The sequence below is a fragment of the Nycticebus coucang genome, chromosome 16 (genome assembly GCF_027406575.1).
Source record: "Nycticebus coucang isolate mNycCou1 chromosome 16, mNycCou1.pri, whole genome shotgun sequence".
Taxonomy (NCBI): Eukaryota; Metazoa; Chordata; class Mammalia; order Primates; family Lorisidae; genus Nycticebus; species Nycticebus coucang.
The window spans coordinates 45976565-45994781 of record NC_069795.1 but is presented as its reverse complement, the minus strand read 5'-3'; the positions used below and the strand labels follow the sequence as shown (position 1 = coordinate 45994781).

General features: G+C 33.8%; 1 protein-coding gene across 4 annotated transcripts in view; it reads right to left on the bottom strand.

Annotated features, from left to right (window-relative positions):
- Positions 1–18217, bottom strand: part of EPHA6 (EPH receptor A6) — a 921042-nt gene that overhangs the window by 385380 nt on the left and 517445 nt on the right. The gene's annotated exons all lie outside the window — the stretch shown is intronic.

Below are 18217 nucleotides of genomic sequence, written 5' to 3'. Positions count from 1 at the left end.
TTTTGAGTATTCACAGGATGGTCCTCATGAAGAAGAGAGAAGAATAAAGCAAAAGCAAGATATGTGTTCTTTAACTTGATTTTTCCCTAAGTGTGATGCATCCTACTTAATAGAGTATACGAAGGAGGATTTTTAAAAGTCTAAACTGGAGTTAGATTTTCTTGACTTTGAATTCTGGCACAGCAGCTTAACTATAAGCTCTTCACCTACTCTCTCTAACCTCGTTTTCTCATCTATAAACTGAGAATGCTAATAGTGTCTACCTAATAAGATTATTAGGGGAAATTTAGTGAAATCTGTATGAAGTGACTAGCTCAGTGCTTGGAATATAATAGGCATCAGTAATAAGTAAGGAGGTTATGATTCTCATTATTATGCTAACTAATCTTTTCAGAAACATTGTATAATAATATATTCTAGGTAAATTTTTAATGTATATATTTCAGCATAAATGCTATCAAGTATATTTCCATTCAAATTTACTTTTTTTGTTTTATTTGGGAAAGATAAGGCAACTAACATATATAAGACTGAAAAGTTTTAGAAATTAATAGAATTTCTATGCTGTGTTAAAGTTAGTATGCTCTAAAATTCAAAATAAAGGTCAGAAAGAAAATGCCACAGTCACGAAAGGACTGTGATGAGATTGAAGAGAAAAAGCATTGAGATGACTAGAAAGTTGCCTTTACAATCATAAATAAAATAAGACTATGCTAAAATAAAACTAATACATTGTATGTGGTAAACTTTGAAGTTGTGATAAGTTTTGGAGATGTTTTAATAATTGAATATTTCAGACAGATTAATGTATCTAAACATGAAATTAAAAATGTTCACTATTATGATGTTATTAATATGGATACTTTGCTACATGTACCAGTTGGAATTATTTTTTTAGGCAAGTTACGCTTTTAAAATATTCTGTGATTAGCAGACTTAAGTTTTTAAATTTGATTTACCTCACAGCTGAGCTGTGTCAGCAAACACTTTTTTCATTTAAGAGTATGCAGTACATGGGTCTTCCTTTCATCTCTCAGACTGTTCCCATTTTCCTCACACAAGAAATGCAACTTGTCAGGCATAAAAGTCTCGTGTCATAACATTTTTCCTCCCAACAGCTGGTGTACTTGGTGTGGAAGGAGACCCCTGGGTATGTTATAGGCAGACTGTGAAGCCCATCCTGTGTGTTGCAGTCAGCACCTTCTAGATTTTATTCTAGCTGAGGGTAAGTTTGCTTTCCTTTTCTTTTTTGTTTAACTTTTTCTATCACAAAATCTGCAAGATACATATTTTTAAATTCTGTGTTGAATATATATCCATACCACAACGAACTAAACATGTTTCAGATAGTATCTCGGCCAATATGAATGCAGAGGGTCTTTTCATTCTGCAGACAGATGAGATATTAATGTTCAGGGTTGTGAGTGTAGGTCTGTTTTCCATTACAGCTTCTTCTTTCCCCCCGGGATTCTTTCTAAGAAGCATCAACGTACTAGAGTTTATCTATTCGCCCATGAACTTATGGCTCTCTGCTTTAATTACTTTACAATGCCCGAAAATCCTGGATGAACACTGTCAGTGTGTCCATCATGTTGTCAGTTGATCTGTCCTTTGTGTGTGTTATTTCCCCTCATGCCAACTTTTATTATTCTTGATCATGTATTGTTTCCTGCCATCCATAAGTAGGTCACTCTCATTTTACATCCATTTTTTTTTCACTTTATGATTTTTTTCCCCAGGAGATCAAAGTACATCCTTTAGAACATCTTAAATGGAATATGTTTCTAATGTATATTTCTAGTTTCTATAGAAAAAAAAAGATTTTTGGAGCTCTGAACTGTCTGAGAATCATCTATATTCCCCACTTTCCCCTGGCTCTGAGGTATTTTTAACTGGTCAGAGGACAGCTTTAGTTGCTGTTGTTAACTGTCTTTCACACGCGTGAATTCTCTCCACGGTTTGGCAGCACAGAGTGGAGGAGAATCACCTTTGTCCCGCTTTTGTCCACGTAGGTCCTACTTTTATGTACTCAGACCCAGAGTTGTAATACAGCGGGATATGTCTGGATTTTCAGATTCTTGACAGTTTTTATCTCATGTGGTTCTATAAAAATTCTCCTATCCCATGACTGGAGTGCTTGGCAGCCTGAAAATATGGAACCTGCATCATAAAATCATAAACTATTACTTATGTTCTTGTCTCCCCCATGTCACCTCCAGCATAATTAATTTATCAATTCTTGGTATTATTCTCTTTACTTCCTGATTTTCTGAAGAGTATAAATCCCTCAATGAATGCAGAAAGTAATCATGTGGGCAAAGTCTTTCTATCTCAATAAAGAGGCATCCAGTGTGTAGAAATCACCGTCCAGCATACACAGCCCTAAATTACTTCAGACCTGTGCATAGTCTATCCTTATTTTGTTTTTGTATTTGCTTTATAGATTTTTAAAGGGGAAACTGGGATACATGGTCAGCAAGTTCTCCTAGTCAGAAGATCTTACAATCAGAAGCCTGCCTATTTCATTTTGAATATTTCCACATATAGTTCAATTTATCTTTTCAGAATGATTGCATACTTTAGCTTTAATAAAACTAGTATGTTGGAGGAAAAACTCTGTATTGTATTTATCACAGACTCTCCATTACTCTAAAGATGAATTACTAAAATTTAATATTTTTGCTTTAATTTTATTCAAATAAAACCTATATATAATAAACTGTATATATAGAGTGGACATAAAGCTCATGTGCAACTTAAAATAGCTTAACATACTAAATTGCACATGAACTTCATGTCCACCCTGCATTTACATTGTATGATTTAATGAGTTTTGATACGTTTTCACCTATAAAACAATCATCATCAAGATGCTGTATATTTTAATTCTCTGCAAAGGATTATCTCATTCCATTTGCAGTCTCTTCCTCCACTACCATGTAACCAGACGTGCTTTATTTCACTGTAAATTATTTGTATTTTCTAGAATTTTACATAAGTGAATCATGCAGTCTAATACTGCTATTTTCTGTGGGTTTGTCCTTTTAGCATAATAAATTGGAATTCACCCATGCTGGTGCATGTCTTAGTTATCTATTCCTTATAGCTGCTCAGTAGTATTCAATTATTAATATTTTTAAGCATTAATTTTGTATCTATAGTAAAGGTTCAAATATTTAAAATGGTTTTATTTATTAACATGATACTTACATTTTCTCAGGAAATTAAGCTGAGATATATCATGAGGCAATGTGCTTGCTATCTTTTCTTCATAAATTGTGGCCTTCATTTTTTTCTTTAAAGTTAGAAAAATTGATTAATTTGCATGTGGGGCAAATAAGCAAGTTCAAGAAGAAAATGTCTCTTTAGATAGTATAACTGAGCATCACTTTTGCTCAATAGCTTTTTTTCACTTCAGTCCCTTTCCCCATCTTGTCCTAACCTGGGAGTTAATGGAAAGAAGTTGTGGTACAGTTACCATTTAATTATATAGTTTACTATACACATAATTATGGAATTCACTAAATTCTTCTCCTTGATATTTTCTCAGTCACATGAAAGAGGCTAATCTTACATCAGACACAACAGAAGTGGGAAGAAATGGTTTAATGACTAAACAATTTTTTCAAAAAATATCCTTCCTTTTATTAAGCAAGGAGAAAATAAAAGGCCTATATCGCAGGATGACCAGCATATACAAAGTATAGCTATGTATACGTTCTCTACACTTCAGGAGTTGGCCATTTGGGGGTTGGAGAATGAGCGAGGACCTTTACGTTATGGGGAAGTAGGGAAAGCAGAGAGTAAGTGGTACAATAATAACCATTTTTGTCTTGTCCAGTGCTGTGTACCAGTGCCTGAATAGGCTTAACACAGAAGAGGTTTTCAACAAATATTTGTTCTATAAAAGGAATAGGTCTCATAAAAAGTGTTGACCAAGCCCATGTTGTCTTTAAAGCCAACCCAAAGTTGAGTATGTCTTTAAAGAATATTTAAACCAACTAGTGAAAAGCTTGGAGGAAACATAACGATGTGTAGGGTGGCTAAGCAAGATGAGGAGAGAACGGTATCATGGAGAAAATTTACACCAGTGCAGTAATCCAGCCATGGGGCTAGGACAGAGCAGCAGCAAAAGGCACCAAATAGGACGGTTCACTTGGTAACTGATTCATGATCAGCAGGTAAATTGGTGAAGGTGTTAAAGATGAAAGAAGGGTAGGAGAGTGAGGATTTGAATCTGAGTGACTAGGAGAATTAGGATAACACTTGTGGATATGGGAAGGTAAAAGTGGGAATTAATTTAGATATAAGGGTGGAGAAGTATATAAGATTTGGGGCATTGCCTTAAGTTACACTTTAGTACTTTAAAATAAATAATGAGCCTAGAATATAGGAAGTACTGAGATAAGAAGGAGTTCAAATAGTTATTATTTTCTGAAGTAAAGAAAAATAAAATTGGAGAACATATTTTGGTCTCTACAAAAGCTTTGAAAAGTTTTGCCTCTAGTGAAAAACAAACGTCATGGATCTACTAGGGAAAGACCACTTTTGCTTAAAACCAAGAATTTTCTTTTGTTTTTAAGAATTATATAGCCAACAAATGCTTGATATAAATTATTTTCAATAGTTTAATACAGTGGTTCTCAAACTTCCTAATGCCGTGGCCCTTTAATACAGTTCCTGTGGGTCGCGACTTATCAAACCAAAGGAATTTTTGAAGATGAGAAAAAGTTTGTGTTGCACAAAGGAAGGGAATGAGATAGTTCGTGGCTTTTTAAACTTACTACAATGTATGAAGCCTTAGTGATGTAAAGCAAGATAGTGATAAAAGACAAGTGCAGAGTCAAATGATATTTTCTTTTTGAAATGATCACCTCCCTCTTTCAAATCACATTGTAATAGCTCAAAAACAGTATTTCTTATTATTGATATGACTTCTTAAAAGGCTGAATAGTTACTACTTTATGGCTGATGAATTCAAATAACAAGCCATTCTTATATCAATTTTCTGACTTGAAGAGTAAATGACCTGTGGAATAATATCCCAATATTACCTTTTTCTTTAAAAATGACTTACTTTCCTTATTAGCAAAGAAATGGATGTGATCATCGTAACAGGGAACTTACAAATTTCCAACTACTTAACTCATCGGAAAAGTGGAATGTCACTAGCTTATTCTCACAGAGTATTGCTGAGATTGCTATTTTATGACCAAACTATCATTTTTCAGAAATGTGAGATCATAGACATGGTGCATTTTTAAACTTACAAGAAAGATAGAAATGGTGAATCTCATCCAAAAATGTACCTAATTTTATTATATACACATTTTAAGGAGAAATTGTGAATATAATTTTTCTTCCAAAATTGCATTTCATAAGCAGGAATTACTAACAAAAATAGAGAGGCAAATGTGCTTTATAATGTAAATCATAAAATGTTTCAAAGAAAAATATCAAATAAAAGACTTCTGGTTATTATGGAATTTCATACAATGAACAAACAGGTGTTATCAGTCTACTGGACACCCACATATAACCATGTACTTTTAACAAGTGGGAACATTTGAAGGACGTAGTTTGCATCTTATTTTTGAAATGAAAAATAACTTTCCAGATAAAAAGATCACTTTTTAATCTCCTTAATCAAATATTGTTGTTTTTATATTACCCCAAAGGTAAACACTTACCAGGAATTGGCATTTACCTTTTTATTAATGTTTCCATATGTTCACCTTCAGTGTATATATCAATGAAACAATGCATAAGGCACTAGACCTCCTTAGCCGACTACCTCCCTACACGAACCACCTCTACATGTTGACCAGATTTTCACAGACACGCACCACATACATTAAGACCTTCCTTATGTTGACCACCTCTGAATGTTACAGTTTGTTATACTCTCTTAGGTGTTTAATTTACAGAGGATCTACTGAATATACAATATGGGATATTTAACAATAGGTGATATTATGTGTTAGTTATTCTTTGAAGTGTTTTAAACTTTACTGAAAATGAATTATATTATGTCTTTTATTCAATGACACCTTTTATAAATTTTCAAGCCTACCGATGTTAATGCATGTACATCTATTTTATTCATTTGAATAGCTACATAAGATATTTTATTGCATGATTATACCAAAAATTATTTGCTTATCCCTTTAAAGATGTAAGTCTTTTTCAGTTATTGCTACTAGAACCAATGTTGCATTGAATATTTCTTTTTTCTTTTTAGTTTTTGGCCGGGCCTGGGTTTGAACCTGCCACCTATCTAGCATATGAGGCCAGGGCCCTACTCCGCTGAGCCACAGGCACCGCCCTGCATTGACTATTTCTGTCAGCATCTCCATGGGCACATGTGAGAATCTGTTCAAAGCATGAATCTGAAAGAACTGCCGGATTGCAGGAAGGATATACATATCATTACTCTAACTTGTTCTCCAGCATGATTGTACCAATTGACGTGCTCTCCCAGAGTGTAGGAGACCTTGGCCTTTCCTTCCTCTTTATCTGTATGCTTACATTTAAGAACTGAACTTAGAAATTAACATAAAGCTTGTACTGACGATAGCTAACATAAAACATATTAGTTAAAATGCTTTGTTGGATTTCACATTTATAATGAAAAAGCTTTAGGATCTATGGGTCCCTCAAATGAATGTGAGCTAAATAAAGAAACGAATATAATTCTTGTTTTAATTAAACCTATTTAATTATAGCAAAATTAAGGTATAGACACAACCAGGCTCTTCATTCTTCACTCCTTACTTACGATCACAGAAATAGAAGACATTAAAATTCTCTAATACCCGAGAGGAAATAAATCAGAAGACTGGTGACAGACTAGAACTAGACAGGCTCGCCCTCCATCCCACCTCCAGCTCTCATTAGCTACATGATCTGGCCCACTCTTTTGATCTTATTCAAACTCTTTGAACTTCAGATTCTCCCCTAAAAATTGGTGATCTTAACTACAGTTATATAATATTGCTTCAAAGATATAAATCAAGTAACATTTATAATTCATCCAACACAATGTTTATCACAAAGTACTAGAAAATATTCTTTCACCATTCTATCTACCATGTTAAAGTCAATAAAATAAAATAAACCTTTAGTATACAAAGTGTCCAAAAAGTCACCTTACATAAGGAAAATGGACGCTGTAGCTAAATATATTTTTATTTACAAAATCTTCATTACAAATTTTACAAAATATTTTCTATGTGCTGACTACCTATTTATAAAATTTTGCTATGAACATTTTGTAAATAAAAGTACATGTAGCTACAATTTCCCATTTCCCATTGCCTAGATATGGCAACTTTAGTGGTGACTTTTTTGGAAACTGTGGAATAGCCACTATATGTTTTTTTTCTCTCCTTTAGATTTAATGTTATTTTATCTAATACTGTGCTTGTGTTATTAATTAGAATTTAACAAGTAGAGTCTAACAAAAACCCTGAAGTTCACTTTTGTACGTATTTTGACCTAACATGGTGTATAAATGATAAAGGACGGTTACTTTGCTGAATGTAATACTGGAGTTCTACCTGTAAAAATGGCAGGTGAAAAATAGCAGACAGATGTGTTGGACTTACCATTTTTCTCTACTATACTGTGAGTTGTTTGGGGTCAGAAATTTTCTTTATTCGTCTTTATCTTTCTATGGGTTGGCATACAGTCAGCATTCTTTTATGCAAGGTGAATAATGAATGAATGTAGAAAAAATTCTTATTTCTTCTGCTGATTTTCAGGAAAATCACATTTTCCTTGGCAGAATTGAGTCATCTTCATAAACAGAGGCACTAAAGCCTCTGTTAATGAAGAGTCAATTTTCACAAGTAGCAAATTATGAGCCCAAACCTCAATTTTGGTTGAGTCTGCTATCAGGCCAGCTGCAAATGTCACTTGGCTAACAGGGTTAAATGGAAAAGAATGGCAGAGGCAAGGGTGGGGAGTACAAGAATCACCGTAGTGCTTTGCTTTGAATTCAAAATCAATAAAAAGTTATTTCTTATTCTGTTAGGCACTGTAGGGACTAAAATGTTACAGTGTCCCTGCTTTCTTCAAACTACTATCTTCATGGAAAGGATAGAAAATTGAAAAATTTGATTGTTTTTCCACTTGGTATATTGTTATAGAGTAGCAACCTGAAAATTAAAGTAATATACCCCAAAATTTGATAAACAACTGGGTCTAGATATTGTTTGCAACCTACAAAATATAGGAAGGATACATATCAATTAGTAGTATATAAATGTTATTAAAAAGCCATAGAAACTACATGACAGCTGTGAAATGTTTCACTGTATCAATGAGTGAGACTCAGGAACACATAAAAGAAGAAAGTCAAAGCTGCAAGGAACGGAGAGCAAGATGAGAACCCTGCCAGATGTAAAGCAAGAAGCTGACGCCAGCTGCCCAGGCGAGCCCGTCCATCCAGATGCTTCTGCAGGCTTGTCCATTCTAGTAACTGGAATAAGATTTACTCAGTTGCTAAAAGGGGAAAATTTAGGAGTCAGGCACGAGTCCTCCATTTTCCTTAATCCTATATATCCAACCATTGTCAGCAAATCCCGTCTGGTCTACTTTCTCAATATATCTCACTCCGTCTACTTTTCTTCATCTCCGTTGCCACTACGCCAATCCCAGCCACCCCTTTCTAACGGGTCTTTTTCCTTTCAGGCTCGATACCGTCACAAAATTGCCAGATTCATCTTTTAAAAAGGCAATTCAGTTAATGTCAACATCTGTGTAAGAACTTTCAGTGTCTTCCATAATGAGCTGAAAATATAATCCGAATGTATCACCTGCGTGCTCTGGCTCCTTCAAGCCCTAAATTCCACTACTATATTATGACTCTTTGCTTCATCATTCACTGTAGTCCGGCTGCAATCGTCCTCTGTTGGGATAGGGACAATGCTTTCCCCAGCTCAAGGCCATTGCATATGGTTTTTCTTGTTTATGGAATGCTGTTCACAAGGCTTGTTTTTCTCTCAATCTTTAGATATCTGGTTAAATATCAACTCTTCCAAGAGATTTTCTGTGATCTCTGTATCTCAAAATAAGTTACACTAGCTGTCATAGTAACTAGGTTATTTCTGTAATAATGACAATGAGCAAATATTTATTCATTTATCTACAGGTTTATCATGTTTTTTTCACCACTTCACTATTATGACAATCGCTTGGGACTGTGCCTGGGATATAATGAGTACCTACTACATATAAGCACAAAGAATGAATGAATGAATGAATTCTTTAGTGTATGTCTCTCTAGAGATTTTTAAAGAGGTTAACTTGTGGATGAAGTTAACTTTATTAACTAAGTTAATAAAATATAAAAGTCTTTTATATTTCATTTATTCATTCATTCTCAAGATATATCACTACTGATATAGATTGAATTCTTCAATAAATAAAAAATGTAGCAAATATAAATCCAATAAATAAATTTCATTACCTTTGACTAGTATATATGGTTTACAAGATAAAAAAGGAAGCCACTTGTTATACAACATGACTCATGAAAACAAAAATGTTATTTATCTTTACATAGCAGTTATTTTTTCAAACTCAGGAAATTTATACATGACTTCTTTTGCTATATTAATAATATATATTTATAAAAAATGAAGTATGCTGAAAAATCATTCCCACACTATATTTTAGCAGAAACAAAAATGATATAGTCTATCATTTTAATGTCAGTGTATATACTATTTTTTCTTTTCAAATAATAAAATATGATGAAGACCATAGAAATTAAAATGTTTTCATGTTGATATTAACTGGCATTTGTCTCAGAAAAACAGGTAGTGACTGGCATTTGATTCTTTCTACTATGATTAGAGAAAGGTTTGAAATATTCCAGATGGGTTCAGTGTTTACCAACATATGGTAATGTTGTCAAACAAAACACATGTAAATTTTGAGCTTTGAAGTCAGCGCCTTGAACTTGTGAAAGTATATATGAATTATTTAAGAAGTGTGAAAGTAGTGCTATGTTACAGAAGGAAGTAGAAAATTAGAAAAATACAGTCAGGCTGTGGTTATGCATACTACATAGATTTTTATTTGGGGCTTCTGTATTTTAAAAGTGTGGACTTTTTAAAGATATTATGTCTCAAGTAGAGACAAACTTCACTGGAATGTCTAATTGTTATTCTTCATATTTAACATAGATGTTCTTGTTAGTTATATTAGCTTGCCAGTGTTACCTGAAACCTTCCAAAATTCTTCCAAAGAGTAAGTATATCATATGGGTTAGGTTACTAATAGGAAATAAATAATATATTCTAATTGAAATAATTTAGGAAGGGTTTGTAAAAAGGATGGGTTATAAAGATATGGCCAAATTGTAGGGGAACTATAGGAATAGTTCAGAGCTAAAAAACAAAACAACTCCCGCAAAAGCAACCCTCCCAAACAACTCTTATCACCTTTGAACCTAAAAAATTACAATAAGCAGTTAACCAGACAACCTAAAGAAAAGTAGAGGGAAGCTGCGTGGAAAAGAGCAGTGACCTGTTGGCAGAGAACATAGCCAGTCAGAAATAAACGGGTAAGATGGGAGCCCAGAAACTGGGACCTCACTATCCTCACAGGTTGGTACAACACAGTCACACAGTGGGCTGGGTATGATCATCTGACCTAGTTTTAGCTGATCTAGGTGGTCAACGTAATTTCTGTTACTTTAAAAATGAGGATGCAATAAAACAGGGAGTGTTTATCACTCCCACATTAATGGTGATACTCTATTACTCTATTTTAGTTAATGGTGATACTCTATTACTCTATTTTAGCGTATGTAACATGATAGATTGCAAAGCTCTTTCATTTCTATTATCTCATGTGTATCCTCAAGAGCACTTTCACTTTAAGAATATGAGTGCTGCTATAGCCGGGCGTTGTGGCGGGCGCCTGTAGTCCCAGCTGCTCGGGAGGCTGAGGCAAGAGAATCGCGTAAGACCAAGAGTTAGAGGTTGCTGTGAGCTGTGTGATGCCACGGCACTCTACCCGAGGGCGGTACAGTGAGACTCTGTGTCTACAAAAAAAAAAAAAAAAAAAGAATATGAATGCTGGAGTAAGCCTTACTGAGTTCAAATCTCAGAGTGCTCATTTATCAGCTGCGTAGTTTTGAACATGTTCCTAATTTATTTACTACCATTTCTTCATCTGTAAGAAGAAGGGTATGGGAAGATCTCTTGCAGTGTTGCGGGAACTCAGTCAATACATTTAAAGCACTAAGAATAGTTCCTGGCATGTGCTAAGTGCCAGATCTTCTTATTTCCCTTTCACAGAAACAGAAATGAAATTCAATGAACCCAAAGTATTTAAGGCCATGGAGTTTTCAAGTAATGGTGAGAGGTAGCCTATACCCAAGTGTTCTGTCTTATAATCCAGAGCGTTTCATATTCTGTATAATTGAATAATCATGGTCTATAGTTTTGGCTGTTTTTTCAAAACACTTTTGGTCTGCTTTGCTCTTTACCATATCTGATCATTGCTTACCCTACTCACTCTTTCCCTTCTTTTCATATGATAGTGAAGGAAAAAAAGTAATGATGCATTCCATGGTGATTAACTATTAATTACAGTCTAGTGTTACTTTATTAACAATAAACCCAATCAGATACACTATTTCCACCCATGACCATATGACAACAGTGTATCTTCATTAGTTATCTAAATGATCCAATTAAATTCTTAATTTTAAAAGAAGGCTGTACCACTTTAAACATTCAATAACCACAGTATTTTAAGCCATTGCCTACTAGATTTATTTAATGTCAGCCCATAAATGCTTCTGGATTCACAGTAGGTGAAGAACAAATATTTGTTGAATTAATTAGTAAAAGTATTCCACCTAAAATATCACTTTTATTAATATATATGAAAACTGTCCACAACACTAAAAGACCAGGAAACAAGAATACTTAGATTTAGATAGAAATTCAAATATAGATGAATAATAAATAGTTAGAACTCCCTTTAATCAATGTAGTCTTTCAATACAGTATAAACTATACTAATACCATACTGAATTTTTCATACTGATTTATACATAGTCAGCTTAATTTCGAATGTGTTTCCATAACTACCATGAAGAAGAAATTTTGGCTGTACCGCAGTAAATTTTGAATCTAGATTATAGCAATTAAGATTATACTCCATCAAGTGAATAAATCTTACTTCACATAAAAAGATTCTTTTTTATCTTGTAAAATATAATTATTGAAAAACAGAAAACAAAATCTCTCACTGAAAAATGATCAAAACAGAACAGTTCTGACAAAAAGAATCTACTACCCTAACAAATCCAAACTTACTTTTTATTTAAATTCATTCATGGATTCTTTATGTGAAAATCATAGGACTACAGGATGGAGCTTATGTTCACTACTGCAAATAGAGAAGTGGAAATATAGTCTATTAAAATGTTAACTTTTTTTTTCTATTGCAGTAATTTAAATATTTTGCTAATGATACCCATAAAGTAGTGTTTAGAAGAAATAAAATAGAACAGTATAGAGCCTGAAGCTCATCTACTGCTGAGCCTCTCATTGCTTTGGAATATCTTTATTCCATATAAAGACATGCCTTTAAAATATCTCTCAGTAAACTAATCATTGTTTTGTAGCAGTTCTAAGTGAATATGATTGTGGTTATAATTTTTAACACAAAAATTTTAAGTCATTGCCTCTTGAACCATTATCAAATAATTAATCCACGAATGTGTTCAGTATATCAAGGCTTTAGTAAAGTTCACAAGAATCCTTCAGGGGCAGTTCTCACAATGCCCCCTGACTCCAGTTCCCATGTGGTGTGGGAGTCCCTCAGCCTGTCCCAATAGTGGAGTCTGATCCCAGTAGATGGAAACAAGATGGCTGTGCTTTAGGTCACTGCTATGACACCCCTCATGACCCTCCTCCAATGGCAGTCCCCTACTCGCAGAGACCTCCTCAGTATGATTGCCTCATCAGCCACCAAACCTATGGCCAATCCATTCCAATCAGCATTCAAAATCTAGTTGCTGTATACTGTTCAAATCTGGCCAGTTTCCCAAGTGCTCCACTCAACCTGTAGCTTCCCACAACAACTGAAAACTCCAGAAAGGCTTCCTCCCTTCCTGAACCTCTGTGAATAGGCAGCTGATCCCATCTTTTTGCAATCCCCCACCCAATTCTTCAGATTTTCACCACTCTGGGCCACATGCTGCATTCAGCTCACCACCTCCTCACCACGCTTCCTGAGCCCTAACTCCAGGTAAGGTCCTCACTCTAGGCATGACCAGATTCTTTTCCTTAACTCAGTCATTCTAGGAGAGCTCAGAGGAATGATCCCTTGGTGCGCCATCTTGCTCCACCTTTCTACATCAATCTTATAGAAGGCATTTTCTTGAATGGAAAAGTTGTTCAAAATAGTATAGGATGAATATGCCAAATTTAAATCTTATATTAGTATTTCAGTAATCTTTGGATGTGATTCCCAAAGAATTCAGACCTATTTACTTATTTTTAATTATTATCAATACATAATAATTGTATATAATTTCTAAACAACTTCTAAAATAACCTATATATTATTTAAAAGGAATTTTATTTTAAGAAATCAGTGCCTTTTGATCATCCTGTGGGCTAATAATTATAGATCCTGTGTTAATACTATTTATACTCAAGGGTCCAGAATGACATAGAAATAAATTATGATTTTATACTGTAACTGTTTTACATGTTCTTTATAACACAATTTTAATCATCAAGATTAGTTTTTTTCTTTGAAATTTTGCTAGTTGTAACATAATTCTAAGGAATTGTATCACAGTAAAATATAATCTTCTGTCTTTTTTATACCCATACCTCAAAATCATCCTGCCTTTTTGATGTACCCTGAAATACTTATATAGTGGATAGGAAACTCCTATTTGTGTCAACTTTAAAGAAAAAAAAAATAAAAACTTGGCTTAGGTAACACTAACAATGTCTAGCATATTACAGTACAAGTACTTCAAAGAATAATTACTGGGTAATAGACTACATTCTGGCTTCTTCATTCTCCTATTTTTTCAAAAATGTCCCAGTAATTCAGGTTTCATGGTAAAATATACATAAAACAAATTTACCACTTTGAACGTTATTAAGCGTATAATTCAGTGGCATAAAGTACATACATATCACTACCATCCATCTCCTAAACCTTTCTGATCCCCCAAACTGAAACTTTGTACCCTTTAAACAAGTCCCATTTCCTCCTCTCCAGCCCCTGGTAACCACTATTCTATTTTCTGTTTTTATGAATTTACTACTCTAGGTACCTCATATAAGTGGAATCATACTTTTTTTGTTCGTTTGTGACTAGCTTATTTTATTTAGTATAATGTCCTCAAAGACTCATTTATATAAATTCAGTTAATTTCCTTCCATTTTAAGCCTGAATAATATTTCCTTGTATACCCAATCATTTATTCATCTGTTTACACACTGTTGACCCAATCATTCATTCATCAAGGGATACTGGGTTGCTTTCTTCATTTGACTACTTGTGAATAATGCTGTTATTCACTTTGGTGTACAAATATGTGCTTAAGTACTTGCTTTCCATTCTTTTGGGTATATGTCTAGAAGTGGAATTATTAGATTATATGGTAATTATACTTTTAATCTTTTGAAGAACTCTCATAGTGTTCTATGCTAATTCAGCAGTTTTTAAACAGTAAAATGTATAAAAATAAAGTTAGTATGATTGTAAAATTTCCTGCTAGTTAATTATTAACCTACACCATTACTTTATGTGCCAGATACAGTGAAGGGAATTTTTGAGATGTATAACACTGGTACTCTCATTCCCAGGCCAACGGTTACCCCATAAAGCAACTTGGTACTAAAAACTTAATTATGATTTCAGAAAAAAGAAAAAAAGCTTTGATAACCTGTAGAAATGATTTTCTTTTGTCTTTTAGCACCTGAGATTTTCATGATATATAGTGAGGGGCAATGTGACATATTTATCACTTTTGATATTTTCCATTAAAGTATCCTGCATCTGATGTTTAAAAATTATTGTCTGTCAAGAATTTTTAACCTTAAAGAACAACACCTCCAAATTACTTCCTATCCTACATAAATTACATTCACATACAAAGCAAAATCTACAAAGTATAACCCCAGTGAATTCTTCTTTAATTCTATAAATAATTAAATTACTTCAATTTTAAACAGAGATTGTGTTCTTTTTTTCATCAGTTCAAACTTGATTAATTTTCACACATCCCTCTACTTTACTAAGTAGGACCATAAGCACCATCTCAGGTAAGACCATCTGATTAAAATAAAAAATGATACTGACACCTTTACTTGGTAGCTTGCATATTTCAATAGAGTTCCCTTTAAGTTCATTAACGTGTGGATACTGAACTATAGATTCAATTAACCCACACCATTCTTGTCGCTGTACTTTTCATAAAATATTATGAAGCAAAGAATACCTAAATGACATTATATATTACACATATATATTAAGGTTCCAAAATTAAAGAAAAAATATAAAAATGAAATATTATCTCATTAGCCCATATACAGTATATGCAAATTACATTTTAAAATTACTATGTGGTCTAAAATGTGCAAAAAAGTGATAATCATGGAAATGATAATTAAATATTATGAAAACTTCAATTTCTCATTTTCTGAAATTTAATTCTAAATAATGCATGTGAAGGGTTTTATTTCTAATAAAAAAGACTTTTGAGTTATAATGCATTGTGATTTCCAAATGCAATCAGTGTAACCTGGCTTATTGTACCCTCAATGAATCCCCAACAATAAAAAAAAATAAATTAAAAAATTAAAAAAAATACATGTGGACATGCTCAAAAAACAGATATGGTTATTTGCAATACTATATAACAAAATGAGATCCATTAATCTCTAGCAAACTCAATGACAAGTTATTCAGAGCCATTAATTTCCGTGAACATGAGAATCATATGTTAATCGTTGAGTTATTTGCTCTCATTGCACACTGAAGTATTCTATTGTATTACGGTTCCTACGAAACTGTAACTAAGTGATGATTTATTCCATCAGTTACTTCTCTCCTTTACCAAAATGAACATTCCATGAAGGCAATGACCAACCTTATTTATTGCTTTATCGTCAGTGCTTAGCGCAGCTGAGCACAACTTAGATGTTTAAGAAATATTTTCTGAATGAAGAAAAAGCATATTTTTAGTTCAACTTCCTGATTTCCTTTAGCACCACTGCCTCATGTCTTTCTATAATGACAACAAAGTAAGTCTGTTAGTAGGTATCCAGGCTGCTACAGTTTGAACATTTGTCCCCCAAAAACTCATGTTTAAATTTAATCCTCAATGTTACGGTATTGAGAGGCAGGGCCTTTTAGAGGTGATTGCCCTCTGAATGGATTAATACATTGATAGGATTAATACATTGATAATTCTAATGAATTAATAGATTCATGGATTTGCATAGGAGTCAAACTAGTGGCTTCGTCAAAAGAGGAAGAGAGACCTGAGCTGGAATGCTCAGTCCCATCACCAAGTGATACTCTGCCCTGCCTTGGGACTCTGCAATTTCCACCAGCAAGAAGGCCCTCAAGAGATATAGCCCCTTGGCTCTGGACTTCTTTTTTTGTTGCAATGATAGTCTTTATTTCTTATAATCATTCTGGAAACATAGTTGTGTCTCCAAATGCACTTTCTTTTCTTTTTCTTTTTTTTATTAAATTATAGCTGTGTACATTAATGTGATCATGGGGCACCATACACTAGTTTCATAGACAGTTTGACACATTTTCATCACACTGGTTAGCCTCTGACTATAAGAAATAAATTATTTATTTGTAAGTTACCCAGTTTCAGGTATTCTGTTAGAAGCAACAGAAAAAAGCCTAAGACACAAGCTAAATTGCATGATTCATATTAAATTCCTGTTGCTATTCCTGGCAACTGTTCCTGCACCTGGCATCCTGCATAGCATTGAAGTGTACCCCTTAGAGTTAAAAAGAATTGATCGCTTGATCATTTTTTTTTTTCAAAAGACTCAAGCTGTTAGACCAAGATTACTTTGGGGATGCTATTAGAGCCAAGCAGGTGAAAAAAACAAAGCTATTTATTAACACAGTTTCTTACTGATAGCTACAGACACTCTAGGTGTACACATTAATGAGGCAGCCTTCCTAGTTTGTGCCACAAGTGATACATACTTATGAAATTTTTGTGCTGTTTACACAGAAAAGAATGAGACTCCTATGAGATGCATAAAAACAAAGCATTCTTTGTTCCCCATTGGACAGAAGATTCAGAAAGGTGCATCACAATTACAGTAGTGGGAAAACAACTCAAAAGGGCATGTCTTATTGATAGAAGAGAGCTGAGTAATGCCTCCTACACAGATAGCTTCCTCAGGAAACCTCACGGAGTTAAGGGGGCCAACACAAGCATGTCTAGAAGCACTTTAGCATGGACTCCGGCAGAGTAGTTAGAGAAAGATTGACAAGAAAAATAAATGTTTGTGTTTGAGTAAATTTATACTGTAAAATATACTTTCTGAGATAATGTTCTAAGTAGCTGGTTCCTTTGATTCCATGTAGAGTTACATCCATTACCATTTAAATATGTTTTAGTTTCTCAAACTATTAACCAAATGCAGTTTGAGGTAAATAATGCACAGAAAAATTCATATGGTCATACTCTTATTCAATTTTCAATGTGAAACAGAAACATATGACCTCACGCTTTCTTCTGACTTCATTCAAATAAAAGAAGTTGAAAAAATTGATTCTGACCACACAAAATATTTTTTAAAAATAATTGTGTTGTAAAATGTAAGATCAAGTTCACCGACAATATTTGAAGAATTTTTAAAATTAATATTCAAACTTTATTTTAACCAAATGTCTTAAATTATACTAAAAACAAACATAAGATGATTCTGGGAAGATGCTAGAATAGAGAGCACGAGAGATCTGTCACCCCTTCTAGTCACTAATTGCACTGGCAGACTCTGGCTGATGTAACTATTTTGGAACTCTGGAGTCTATTGAAGGCTTGCAATATTCAGAGAGAGGTTTGGATGATAAATGGCAGTTAATTTCAGTCACTTTCAGATCTTAGCACAGTAGCAGCTAACCATCTCCCACCCCATTCCTGTGGCAGGCAGCTGTGCACTTGTTTCTGGAGCAGCTT